The 13717-nt window shown below is 38.1% G+C and overlaps 1 protein-coding gene across 1 annotated transcript in view; it reads left to right on the forward strand.

Annotated features, from left to right (window-relative positions):
* Positions 1 to 13717, forward strand: part of NRIP1 (nuclear receptor interacting protein 1) — a 142212-nt gene that overhangs the window by 53144 nt on the left and 75351 nt on the right. The window lies entirely within an intron of this gene.

Consider the following 13717-nt stretch of genomic DNA (forward strand, 5'->3'; position numbering starts at 1 on the left):
GTTCTTGGCAAATATTTCTTTTTCTCTTGGGATGGAGATAGAGATGGAATGAATAGCAGGATCTACAGGAAAAGAGAACACAATCCAAAACCAGAAGTAAGCATATTTATATGTTGATAATTATTTGTTCCAAGTTTGAAGACTAAACTGGGATCCAGATTCCATAGGCTAGACAGAGTGTTAATGTCTCCAGTGAAGGTATTCCTGCTGTATTACGGCATGGTTAGATAAGGCAGAGAAAGAGTCGAAAAAGGCATTACCATTCTTTCAAATCTGGTAGACTGAGGTAGGAACAGAGAAGAAGCAATCTGTCCAGTATGACAGAATTCGGCAGGAGAATCAAGAGTGTAAGCTCCTGCCTCCCTGTTGAACTGATCTACAAGACTGTATTTATTCTATAATCTGTTTTTATGCTCTTATCTATTTAATCTTCCCCTCATACCAATTTTTATAAGTATGTCTCCACAGAGAACTCCAGCGTAAGAAATGTTTCTGCAGATGAACCCTGAGGTTTTATAGTAACACTGTATAATCATTACACGGGAGGTACTCGGCGCTAAAATGGTGCAAATTATCATTAGGAGTGAATCATTTCAGCCCAGGGAAGGAAGGTTTGCTGTCTGCCTACTGCCTCCTTGCCATCGCTCGCCCTCCCCAGCAGCCGCTCCCGTGGCATTACATAATGTCACATATGTTCGGCCAGATTGCCCGGTCCTGCTGGGGGCAGGGGAGGCACCGCGAACAGCACCCCCTCACCCTCCTCCTGCCGTCATGGGGAGGAAAATCCCGCTTGGGATTTGCCTATAGGGCTTTTGGAGCATGGGAGACTTCGCTTCCTCGCGTGTACTCCCGCAAAGCGCAGGGAGGGAAGAGATGCCGAGAGCCGCCACCCGCCTCCCTTCCCACGGCTGGGCTCCCACAGCCCCCCGGAGCAAGGTGGTGCTGAGGGGCTGTGCTCCCCTTTTTCCCAGAGCTGCTGCTAAGGAAAGGCTGCACACCAGCTCCTTTCTTAGCTTGCCTCATGCCTCTCCCATCCATTTTCCCCTGTTATTCCTCTCCGACTAACAGGGACAAGTTAGCGCTGCAATCCTGTCACCTGGATACTCACAGACAAGGGCTGCGTGGTCAAAATCAGTGTCTTACAGCCATTCTTAACCTTTGCTGCATAAAAAGTATGGGCCACTCACAAGTTGGACTCGAAAATTCATGCAGGTCCCTTCCAACTCAGAAGATTCTGTGAAATAGCTGTGGAAAAATAAACTGGGGGAAGTTATCCCATGGCTTGTAACCGTGGCATAGAAATACACTCAGATGAAAGCCCAGGCATGGAATTAATGCATTTGGCACCCTACTATGCAAAGTAAAACACAGCCACTAGCTCTTTAGTGTGGTGTACTAGTTATTTCACAGGTTATTTGTTTAAACTGAAAATCCCAACACTGCTTAATTGCACTGTATGTGAAACTCCAGATCTGCTACAGTTCCAGATTTATAAAACAGCATTATAGAGAATATAGGCCTATTAATTTTACAGTCTAATTTCTGATTAGATTTTACAGCACCTCTGATGAACTGCATAGATTTCACCCATTAAAAATGATGACAATTCAGTTCTGTCATTTTAAGTAGAATTAAAGCCAGTATTGCCAAGTATGATAATATCTTATGAAAAAAGTGAACCAACATTTTTATATATATATATATATATATATATAAAAAATAACCCAGCACCATATTATTTCTCTGTAGGAAGATTGCACTTGCCAAGACAGTGGGACTGTTACCTGTTTGTGCAGTCAAGAGCCTTTGGGTCTGACAGCTGACATCAAAAGAAATTCTCCATTCAGGCTGAGCAGGTTAAGTAATGTTTCCTAGCACAGCTGTGTAATGTGTCTTTTGGTAATTAAAAGAGTCCGCTAGAGCTTATTAAGGAAAAGTGTGAAGTGAACTGTTTTCTATCAGAAAACAGTTTTGTTAAAAAATAAAATCTCTGCAATGTCTACGCTTTGCTTTAGAAGAAACTAAGAAAAGGGTATTTGTTTTTTTTTTTTAAGAGGAAAAAGAAATCCAACACTGAAACAGTCTGTTCTTGACTTTTTTTAGATGCAAACTTAAATAAACACCCCCAACCCCAAAAATGGACATGTTGTAATATGAAAATAAAATTTCCATTTTCTTAATTGTCAATTTTAAATTTGGGGAAGGGGCCTATTCGGATTTGAAACAAAGCCAGATTCTGAAACCAGACATAAAATGACATTTGCACTTGTGAGATGACTTTCTGTTTGCATTTGAAGATGCAAGGTACGTTTTTTAGCTCTGATTTGCTACACTAATCCTGTTGACTTCGCTTGAAAAGAATGGCACGTTTCCCACTAACTTTATTAGTGGCAGGATTGGGCCTTGATGCAATACCTCATGTCACAGCAGCAAAACTTGTTGCCAATAGTCTGTCTCAAGGGAGGAGATTTCCAGTAACTGCTCCCTGAGAACTATTCTAAAAATGCAGCTTTTTTCTGTCCAGCCATCGGGATAATGATATACTCCATCCCTGAAGAGAGGGGCATTGACTGAGCTGCATTGATGGCACCAGAGGTCCCTGCTGGCTTGTTCACTAAACAGAACTGGCAACTGACTCTGAAGATAAAAGTTCTTGACGTTTTTCCAAGCTGGTGGAATGGAGCTGAGTGACACTTAGAAATAAATAGAGGAGGGAATAGTATGATCTTGAATGACAGAGGAGCTTTCATGAAGTACTTTCATGGGGAAGATTTGGGATGTACTGTTCCAGGCTTGAGTCTAGGGGATTTGTTGACAGTTGGATAATGTGCATGTTTGGTACCACTGGTATGAAATGTAGAGGAAAACAGAGGGAAAAGTTCCAAATGAATCCTTTATTCCCACTTAAATGGTTAAAGCCGAAATACAATGATATATCTTTTCCTTCCCAATAATTGACTCTACAAATTGTCAATCGCTTTGGAAATCTATTAGAAGAACATTCTCGCTCCTGACAAGGAAATGTACGTCGTGCAAAACATTTGTCATTTGTTTGTTATCATAATTCATGATCTCATCCTTCATTCTCTTGCTTGTTTAAGCAAACAGAAATAGTACTTTTAACCTGACACTTCAAAGGTAAAAATATTGTGAAGGGGTCCCCATTCTTTTTCTTCTCATCTCTGATCTCAGCCAAAGCCTTTGAACATCAAAGTGGCTCAAAGTTTGGGGCAAGCTCTTAAGGATTGGGTTACTAGAAAGAAATCAATTGAATTTCCATGTTCGTATTCAACATAGACCAGAAAATATATTAATATTCAAGAACATTTTAATTTAATCACAATAATTAAGACAAGTTGCTGCTTAATCTTTTGCTCAGTACAATGAAGCTCACTCATTCCATTGTATTGCTGTGAAAAATTCTTGACTTCTGTCAGTCAGAAATTTCTGGAGAAAATTCCTAACCTAGGAATTATAAAACAATTAGAAATGCAAAATAAATTCCCCAAACAAAGAATCCTGTCATCTTAATTATAGCATCACACTGTCATGTAAAAGGTTAACACTTAAAAAATTAATCTTGTACCCTCCATCTATTACCTCTAAGCAAGTCTCATTTTCACTTTAATTTTTGTAGGTTGCCATCTAAATTAAATACTTTTCAGCCCTCTCAGTTTATCTCTGGATGTATTCTCATTACAGCCATCACTACAGCCAAAATATTTTAACCTTCAGTATAATCCCTGTAGGCCCATATTCTTAGCTACAACTTTAGGGGTTCTACAACTGCTCTTTTCCTTTTAAACAGTGGTACTCCTTTATGCAGCAGCTCTTGCTCTTGTAAGGACTTTCTAGAAACAAGTAAATTTTGCAGTTTATTGTGAAATTACCTTCATTGTCAGTGCTAGACAGTCATAAATCCTCCCTCTCCCCACTACTCGCCTTTGAAATTCTGCGTTCTTAGGAAGGGTTCTAATAAAATTATTCTGGTAGTTTTAATTTCTGGTCATTTAAAAGCCAAGTCCTGGGGACATAACTCTTAATATTTCTTTTTTTTTTTTTTTCTTTTCCTATTACTGATAAGAACACATTTGACATAAATAATAAAACATGTTAGTCCTAAAACTAGGTCCCTCCTCAGGTGTGTGTGACCACACCTGGGTGTGCAAAGCTGAGGGACCATTAGAATCAGTAATCAGCTCTCCAGCAGAAAGGGATGCCATCAGGAAAGCCAGTCAAGTTGGCCAGTGACTCTGTCACATGACTGCTCCTGGTTTAGGCTATAGTATGTACTGTTATGGAGAATTTTCACTGATTTCAGTAGCATCACCCAAGAAGGTACTTGTCTGAACAAGGCTGCCTGAAAAAAACAGGCTGTTCTCTTGTTTGTTTGCCAGGGCAGGCTTTTGAATTATTTATTTAGTTATTAGTTAATAGTAAAGAGTTCAAATTCTTACAAATGACTACAAGGTCCAAAAATAAAGTCAGATAGCTCTTTATTCTATGGTAGCTGACTGACATAGCACCTTCACAAGCCAGAATCCCTCAGAAAACCATGCAAATCTTGTGCAGCTTGTGGCATACTCAGACCGTCGCCAGGCACAGCAGCTCAGACTGCCTCTGTCAGTCCTAATCCTCTGATCAACCTGACGGGAGGGCGGTGGCACATGAGTTCTTCCTTCAGAAGATCAGAGTTTGCAAAGAAATAGTTTTATTTCAATATGAAGGATATAGCCATAGTGCACAAACGTCCGGATGCGGGAGCTGAAAAGTGCTTCTGAATCTGCCAATTGGGATACACCAACTCTTTCTGAAATATATATAGGACACAAGCAGAAAGCCATCACCCAGTGCCCATGTAATCGCTTTAAGAACATGAGCAGAGAATATATGGTTTTACTTTTCTTTTTTTTCCCCCTGAACTCGGTGATAAAGGTTCCATTACCTTAACTTGGCAGAATCAGCCCCCTGACAAATACCTCTTAGTAATAAGTCAAAGTTCATGAAAAACTTGGTAGTGCAAGAGCAGTAATAGCTTAAATAGATTTTGTGGTGTATTAGTAGCCACTGGGAGAGACCAGCAGGTATGAAACAATGCATTAGTGTGTACAATATTTGCTCTGGAAACAGAACTTGCTACAAGATGAAATTTGATAATCGGCCTCATCGGCGGATCAACAAGCTGGGCATTAAAATAATCTAGCCTAGGGAACATAAAAGCATGAGTGAGCAATAAGCAAAGCACATTTAGTTCAACTAATAATAGGAAGCCTTAATCTTTTGACTGCAACCCTGAAAGAAGAGCTTGCAATCAAAACAGGGTTTTTAACCAATGAACCTGGGTTGAATTTTAAAGATGGGTTAGAAGTTCAAGTGGGCTTGGGTTGATGGCAAGAGTCAGCCATGAACAGCTCAGGGCTTTTTTTCTGATTTTAACTGAAGAAAATTGATGCTTGTGCAGGCTTTTATGCTTACCAGCTTGTCAATATGGTAATAGCATAGTCTGAAATTGCTGGTTTGGTTGACAAGATCTGTGTCTTGTCGGCGTAGAAATGAAATCCAGCATCATGCCAGTGAACAACCCTGCACACAGGCAGCTTTGGATTGCTGAGTAAGAACAGGGCCAGAATGGAACCCTACAGAGCAGGAGAAATAAATGCTCTAGGAGAAGGACACAAATTACCCTTGAAAATATAATGCAGGTAACTGTTGGATAAATATGATTTAAGCCAATTTAGAACTGTGCCAAACAGGAAGATAAAGTTCCTCAGGCATTCAAGAAGAACATTAAGATCTAGCAAAAGGAAAGTAGCTGGAGAATGAGAGCCTGCCTTTAGGAAAAGGTTATATCTCATTCCTGTCTTGCTGAAAATTTTAAATAGTAAAAATCCCACCCAAAATATAGAGTCTGATTCTATACTCATTGAAGCTGAATGCAAATTCTTTATGTATTTTGGTGGTACTGGTTTCTGGGGATGTAAAATAACATATAAATTCATGAAGGTATTTTATGCTTTATGTTGTGCATCAACTTAAACAGAATTTGTGCATAGTGTTGCACCTCTTGATTTCTTTTGGATTCTAGCAACTAGATAATGCTTATTGCTACTATTTTTTGATTTAGAAGAGACAAAAAAAAGACAATTAATCCTTATAAGTGGGCAAAACATTCTGCAAATCATGATTTTTATAAATTTTCAAGAATTTGAGAAAAATTCAACAGATTTCTTTTTATCTTCTGGTTTACAGATTTTCTTTCTACCAGAGGCATTCTAGCAGGGATGTTGATGAAAATGTTCACTGATATTTGAACTCCCAGAGAAGAGATAGGGGAAAGAAAGAATAAAAACTCATAAGAGAACAGCTGTGCAATAGGAGGAAAAGTTGAGTATTCTCTTTTGCAGTGTCTGGATCATAGAATTTATCCCACAAATTAATTTATTTTTTTTTTATGTGAAGGTGGGAACTGGAAGAAAGCTGATGAGTCATAGAAAACAGAATTACATGTCTTCATGTCATGATTTACACTGTATTTTACTCATAAATCCAAGTACAGCTTATTACTGGAATCGCAGTACATCTCTGATACTGGGAAAGAGAATTTCAGTAGAGAATAGTGAGAGTCATAACACAGTAAATTGCTTATGCCCTTTTTTTATAGAAAAGAAATGAACAAAATCTATTTACAATTGTAGGAATAACTCTGGAACACACATGAAACTATTTGTTTAAAAAATCCAAGAATTTTTCTGACTTGTATCATTTATTAGCTTTCTTTAAGCATCCATATGAGTGGTATAAATCAGAGAGCATGAGTAGAAAATTACAAATAACTAGTGCATAAAGTGGCTTGGGAGAGGTGAAAAAATGTCTGTGGATTTAATTAATTTTCCTGTCTTGACCTGGCCAATATAACTGCTTATTAATTATTTGTTAAATAATTGTGAATAGTGATCACCTTTTGAAGAGTTTAATCTGCTCTAGGCAAGCCACACAGACACTTGTGTTTTGCAAACACATTTTTTCAAGAAACTGGTTATGTATGTTTCTGCTGGTAGACAGTGGGCCCAGCCAGTAAAATATTTAAGAGTTATTAGGGATATAGAACGTAACATATTTTAGAAGATGCCTGTAAGGAGTTGTGTGAGTCCTTCCTTACCCTTATATGAAGAAAGTTAGCAATAGTATTGTAGCACTGAATGTATCAAGAGTTTCAGTATCACATACATTAAAGAAGGGATTTTAGATGGTGCTATAAATTTAAATAGTTTGTCAAAAGAACATGGGTTCTGTATGTGATGACAGTATTCTGCTTAAAGAAAATAACAAAACAAGGCAAAAGTAGGCACAGCAGGTTAGACAAAATTCAACATGAAAACATTTTAAATATTTCTTTTTCCTGCTGCTTGATCATCTGGTTCCTCAGATGTGGAAAGAAGCAGGAAGCAGGGATCCCTGGGAATATAAACTTCTCCTCCCTTTGTGAGAGGAGCTTCCAAGATTAGGCTTCTTAGACTATTTTATCAAGGCAACAACATTAAGGTCCTGGCTTCCCAAATAATTTGTATGGTGGGCAATAGTTATAATAATACTGGAGGACTTAAAATGTTGTTTCCAATCCAAATAAACATGAAACTAAACTTTCAAATTATTAACAAAATGTAATTATTTTCTCTACTTTAAAATAGTTGTTTCAGCCATTGTAATGCAAAAAAATGGATGTTGTTCAAATGAAGAATGCAACCCAGATATTCTCTGTGCTAAGTCATCAAAACTCAGAATGAATTCTCTTCTCCACAGAAGATACTTTCACCTTTTTTTTAATCATATATTAGACAAGAAAAAAAGAGCAGCAATTATTTCAAAGTTAGAATTACATACATAAAAACAAGGTATAGTGTCTGCTGTTTATAAACGGAAGTATCCTCATGCTCTCACTCCTTTCAAAGGAAGAGTAATATTGGCTAGGCAGTTCTCTAAAATATATGCAAAAAGTGGCAAGGGAAATTTCCCATGAGGGAATGTAATTTATGTGAACAGAACTGTTGCTTTCTGGTTTATAGTGAGTTGAGCCACTCCTATGCCTTGACAGTTTTATGTCAGATGTAAACTACTGGTACGATGATCAACAGCATCGAAGCTGGATTTGTTATATATCCAACATTTAGTGAGGCTAATGCCTTCTAATAAAACCTAGATATTTGTGTGCTAATAAAAATATGCAAAGATGTATAGTTGGATCAGTTATAAAAGCACAGTTAATATGATTCTGATAAACTCATCATATAAAATACAATCAAGCAGAAACTTGTCTGAACTTACATGGCCCAGTGATTTGAGTTCCTTGGGTTTTTCCATACACAATTTAAATGGATTTTCTCAGTAGGCATCTGTAGGTAAACAGAAACACTAATCACTTGTGACTAAATCTGTGATGTTAGGTAGGTAAGCACCAATTTTTTTGAGAATATTTAATCCTCAGACCTGGGACCAAGTTTTCAAAATAGCCCCTGTTTGAGTACCTGCACAAAGAAGCCAGGTTTTCTTCAGAATTTCTTAGTTGCACATAAGCTCATAAGTGGAAAAGGAAATAATATTTAATAAAAATACATGAGATGCACAGTTTAGCTTAACACAGCAGTTTCATGTACTTGAGTCAGAGCTCTTAGTACCATTTGTACTAAAGAATATTATTCCAATTTTAATATCTAATTAAAGTGTTCATATATTTAGAAGCATTTGCCCAGTACCTGTATTATTTTGAAGGGCAGACACAGGACAGTTTAGCTTCATTTTTTAGGTGCTTCCTAATGGTCCTTTCCAGAACTTTATTCACTTGCAGTGTGGTCCTGGCTGCCAGATCACATATGTATAATTTGTACATACTGTTCACTTTATTTGAGAACATACTGTTTCAACAACATGGCTTGTGTCATCATGAGAACCACAACGAGGGGTTACCCAGATCCCACGTTAGCCAGACAGAAAAATGGGTCCGTGAAACAAAATTGTTACTGAGAGTAACTTCTGAGTGCAGATCGTGAGAGAGGACAGGATTCTTCAGTCCTCATTCAATCTGTTACTGCTGAAATGGGGAACATCTTTGTCAAAGGAAGGAGGGAAACACGAATTCTGAAATGAAAATGAATGTTCTGAACAGTTTCAGCGACCTGCATACAACCTTCTCAAACATTACCTTTGCATTGCCACCAACCCACAAGCCACAACAGTGCTTGTGTAGTGTAATACCCATGCTACTGGTACTTTCTCATGCCAGTTTATAAGTAGTGACCCCAGCACAGTTGTTTTCTGGATGTGCTTTCACACCAGCAATGTGACACATCAGAACAATGTTCTCAGAAATATACTTTGAATGTTTGATTGTGCAAGTGGGACGAAATAGCATAAAATTCACAAGTACGGGATGCGTCCTTCTGAATAAAAACACCAGTATTAAAATATTTATAATATTTATAATATATTAAAATAATTAAAATAATAAAGTAGTCATATTAACTTAGCATACACCCCTTTGACTCTTCCATGAAAGGTGTTACAGGGGTTGAAAGTAGTGTTTATTTCCTGCCACCAAATATAAGACCTGAAGTGTTAGTTCCTGTCTATGGTCAAAAAATGCACACCCCTATCCCAAAAACACATATGGCCAAATAAGCCTCACCCTATCTCATGCCTCAGAACAGATACGACGTGCTAGAGGCATGGCCAAAACTCACCAGATGCTGCAAGCATATGATTCCTCCATGAGAGTTTATATGGTACAGCTGTCTTTAAATGTTTTTGTAATTGAAAAGACTCCAGCATCTGGTCCTTTGCTTATTACTCTTAGAACAAATAGTCACGATCCGAAGTCTACTTTTAAATAATGCAGGAAAAAAAAGAAAAAGAACTTGAGCCACTAAGGGTGCTTTTCTCTCAGATGACCTGCTTCGAAATACTTGTGAAAATGCAAGTAAAATGTGTAATTAAAAAAAGAAAAAGGAAGTGGAAACTAGCTCCAGTAGGGAATTATATGAGTTATGTATGCATACAAATACCTTTGTAATTTTAAATGTAGGTAGATGAAGTAACAAGCAGTGTGTACTCTTGATACCTTTCAGCTATATAAAGAGTATATAACTCTTCCCTTTACATGTTGTTGTGTAATTCAGCTCCACCACCAACAGTTGCAGACTTGCTGCTGTCATGAACAAAAGAGGATATGTCCTACAGTACCCCCTGCAGAAACCCTCCCCTGGCCCAGCTCTTACTCTGATAACACTTGCAGAGTTACTACTGATTTCAGTTAGTCCTAGATGGAACTCCTGAAGAATGGCAAACTTTTCCACCTTACTACTTCAGATTTGTGGATGAACACTATCATGTGATTATAATATATTTAGGCAAACCTCTTTTGAAGTCATTTGTTGAATAAATAAGAATTATAATGATTCCTTTTTTTAACTTTCTTTTCTCTTTTGTTTGTTTGTTTGGTTGGTTGGTTTTGGTTTTTTTGCATGTGTGTGCCTACCTAGGTTTTGGAATAGTGGGTGATTTAATCCTCTGTGAAGGCACCTTTGAAATAGAGGGTAATCTGACATATTACATGTATTGAACTAGGCTGAGTCAAGGATGGAATTTCATTATTTGTCTATGTAAGGCTGACAAACTATTTTAGAGGAAGATTTAGTCTGGAAATGCATTTCTGTAAAGCTACCTAGCTTCTCAACCACATCCTAAGCCTTTCATATCATGATTGGATGCCATGAAGCAAGGCCATAATTATTTTGATAGAAAAAAGGTAGTTTAAGAGAAGTTAGTTTTTTGAGAGGCTGAGATAACCTCAAAGGAAAATCAAAATAAGAGCAATTGTAATTCTCTCCCAAGCTCTTCAAAGCACTTTATGTAATTTAAAAATAGGTTAGCGTTAGCTTAAAAATGTTTGGGAATAATATAATAGCATTGTCCTTTTAAGACTACTACTTGTTTTTTTACTGTATGGCACAGACCGATGTGTTCTACTTCTGCAAGTTAAAGAAAAAGTTTGTTACTGAAACTGTAGCTTTGTTCATAAATTTTAAATGCATTATTGTAATCGTCAAAGTGAACATAAGAAAGTTGTGGGTGCATCCACTGTTTACTTAACCATTTTTTAAGCGGTCACACAGATTAATTATATATCTCAAGAATGTCAGAATCACAATTATATTCTGATTTTGATAGAATTTGTATAGGTCAAAAACATACCTTTCTGCCTGGAAATTTTCTGTTAACAATTGTAAAGTAGGGGGTGTATCATTATACATTTTTATGGATATAAAAAGAAGTGGTTCGCTGATATACACCACCAACAGCTTCTCACTAAATGCTTGCAATTCTGGGAATGAGTTCTAATGTAAACTCTATAAACCTGGTTTTCTCTTCCAAGACCAATACAAAGGTAGTTTTTGCTTTCCTGTTGTAATTGGCCTTCCATTCAAAGGCATTTTACAGTGATGAGTTCTCCTTGAAGAAAAAATTGAAAGAAAGTCCCATTTTGTAATGTCTGTAACAAAATGAAGATATAGACACCACCCTAGATAGGTACATCCACAATGCTCATCCTTTATGCATGGGGGGTGACTCTGTGTGTTTAATTTTGTTTGAAGAATGCACAGGAAAGACCAACAAATACACATCAGTACTCTCATACTTTTTGAGAGGCAGATTCCACTGTGTGCTGGAATTTTTCCTTCACTTGTATGGAATGTTTATTTTGTATATTGTTTGAATTCTCATAGTTAAGTAAATATGGACAAGTGGCACAACTCAGTGTGATACAAATATTAACTGTTGGAAATAACCTACTAATTCTATACATTGCATTATCTAATACAATTTCAGTTGATTATATCTTACTGAAACTTGCATCCTCAGGCAACTTAAGTAACTTTAGGTTACCTAACAACAATCATTTTAACAAATGCTCTACATGCACGTTTTTTCTGTTGCTTGTCCAAGATTTTTCATTTTGTAGGTTTCTCATCTACGTAACATGTTCCCTAAGGTTAAGAATGAAAGAGGTCTCTACTACAGACATTCTTGATTGAAATAGCAGATAAATTGCTGCAGTAATGAGAAAATTTCTTTTTCCCTAGATAATTCAGCTGCTTAGCATTGAAAAAAAATTTGAGATGAAGATTCTTTGTAAAATAAAAAAATTAAAGATAATTTCTTTACGATCAGAATTTGCTAATGAGCCTCCTATGGAAACGAAGAGCAAAACTTATTGTTTTAATGGAAGCATGATCAGACTATGTTTACGAGACTTATGCTCTCAAAAAAAGAGACTGTTGTATAAGCACTGTGACATGTAATGGCTTTAGAAAATACTGCTGCATGTCTGGAAGAAAGTGGTTAAAAACACACGATGATGAAGTTAACCTAAATCTTTCATTGGCTTAAAAAAATAGGTCAAGTAATACATTACTAGCTCCGCTCTAAGCCTGTACACAATCCGTACATTCCAAAGTGAAAGAGGTTTTGCTTAACATTCCTACATCCACTTTCATTCATGGTATCTCCAGGTTAAAATAGTTAGCTTTTCACAAAAGTGAAAAGCTTTTGCTTTATATGAAGTGGAAACTCCTATGTTCTTTAACAATACTACTCTCTTACTAAAAAGATGCTTGAATAGATCATTTATTTTACCTGAGTTTTAAAACTAAACTGTTGGCATGTTTTAATGCAGAAATTATCACACAGTTCGTATGTGACTTGCAAACAGATTTGTTTCGCTTTTCTCAGTCTTTGACTCCTAGAAGTAAAGTATCATGAAGCGTTCTGTAGAGCGTTTGGCAGACAGCGTGCGACGCGTCGAGACGTTTGTTAAACACAGGCACACAGGAGGTGTGATGAAGGTCGCATGCACTTTGTAGCTTCCCTTATACAGCCAAGTTCAGCCTGTGTGTCTGGGTGCACTCCCTTCTTTGGTGGGAGCAAAGTCTGAAGAACGATTGACATTCAGCGCAATTTCTGACAGCAGAGATTTTGGGGATGCCACCTACCAAAATGGAGGGCTGGGTTAGGGTTGGAAGCTCTGCCCGGCTCTGTTTTGTTTTGGTTTTTTTTTTCCTCCCAAATTGTATTTATTTGCCACATGGGCAGACAGCTTTGATGGTTTTGCCCCCGATCCTGGAGCTGCTCCCGCGGGCTGCCGGGAGTCTCCCCCCGCCTTCCCTCCTTCCCAGCGGCACAGGGACCGCGGGCCGCCCTGGCGCCAGCCGGCAGGGGTGCTCTCTGCTCCCGGGAAGCTGGGGCCGAGCGATAAGACGTGCCGGGAGCTGGCAGGGCCGGGGCAGAGCCCGCCCGGGAGCAGTCGCAGGTGCCGGGGCCGCTGCCCTCCCTCCCCGTGCGTTGCCGGGAGCATCCCGGCTTTTCCTTAAAAATAATAATAATGATGATGATGATGATGATGATAATAATAATAATAATAAAAAGTTTCTAGCGCCTGTTTTACGGAGGAAAGGCTGAAAACGTAAGCTCTAAACTGACCAGAAGTGGTAACGCTGGAAGCGTCCCCCACACTATTTCAGGGGAGCCAAAGGAAAAAAAAAAGAAAGGTGTTAATTTTAAGCCACCGTTGTTTTCATTAAATACGGGTCCTCCGGTCCTGTCGCTCCCAAGTTTGTTTCCCGGGGGCTCTGCGCCTTCGGTCAGGTTAATTAGCGAGGGCAGGAGG

The sequence above is a fragment of the Chiroxiphia lanceolata genome, chromosome 2, assembly GCF_009829145.1.
Source record: "Chiroxiphia lanceolata isolate bChiLan1 chromosome 2, bChiLan1.pri, whole genome shotgun sequence".
NCBI lineage: Eukaryota > Metazoa > Chordata > Aves > Passeriformes > Pipridae > Chiroxiphia > Chiroxiphia lanceolata.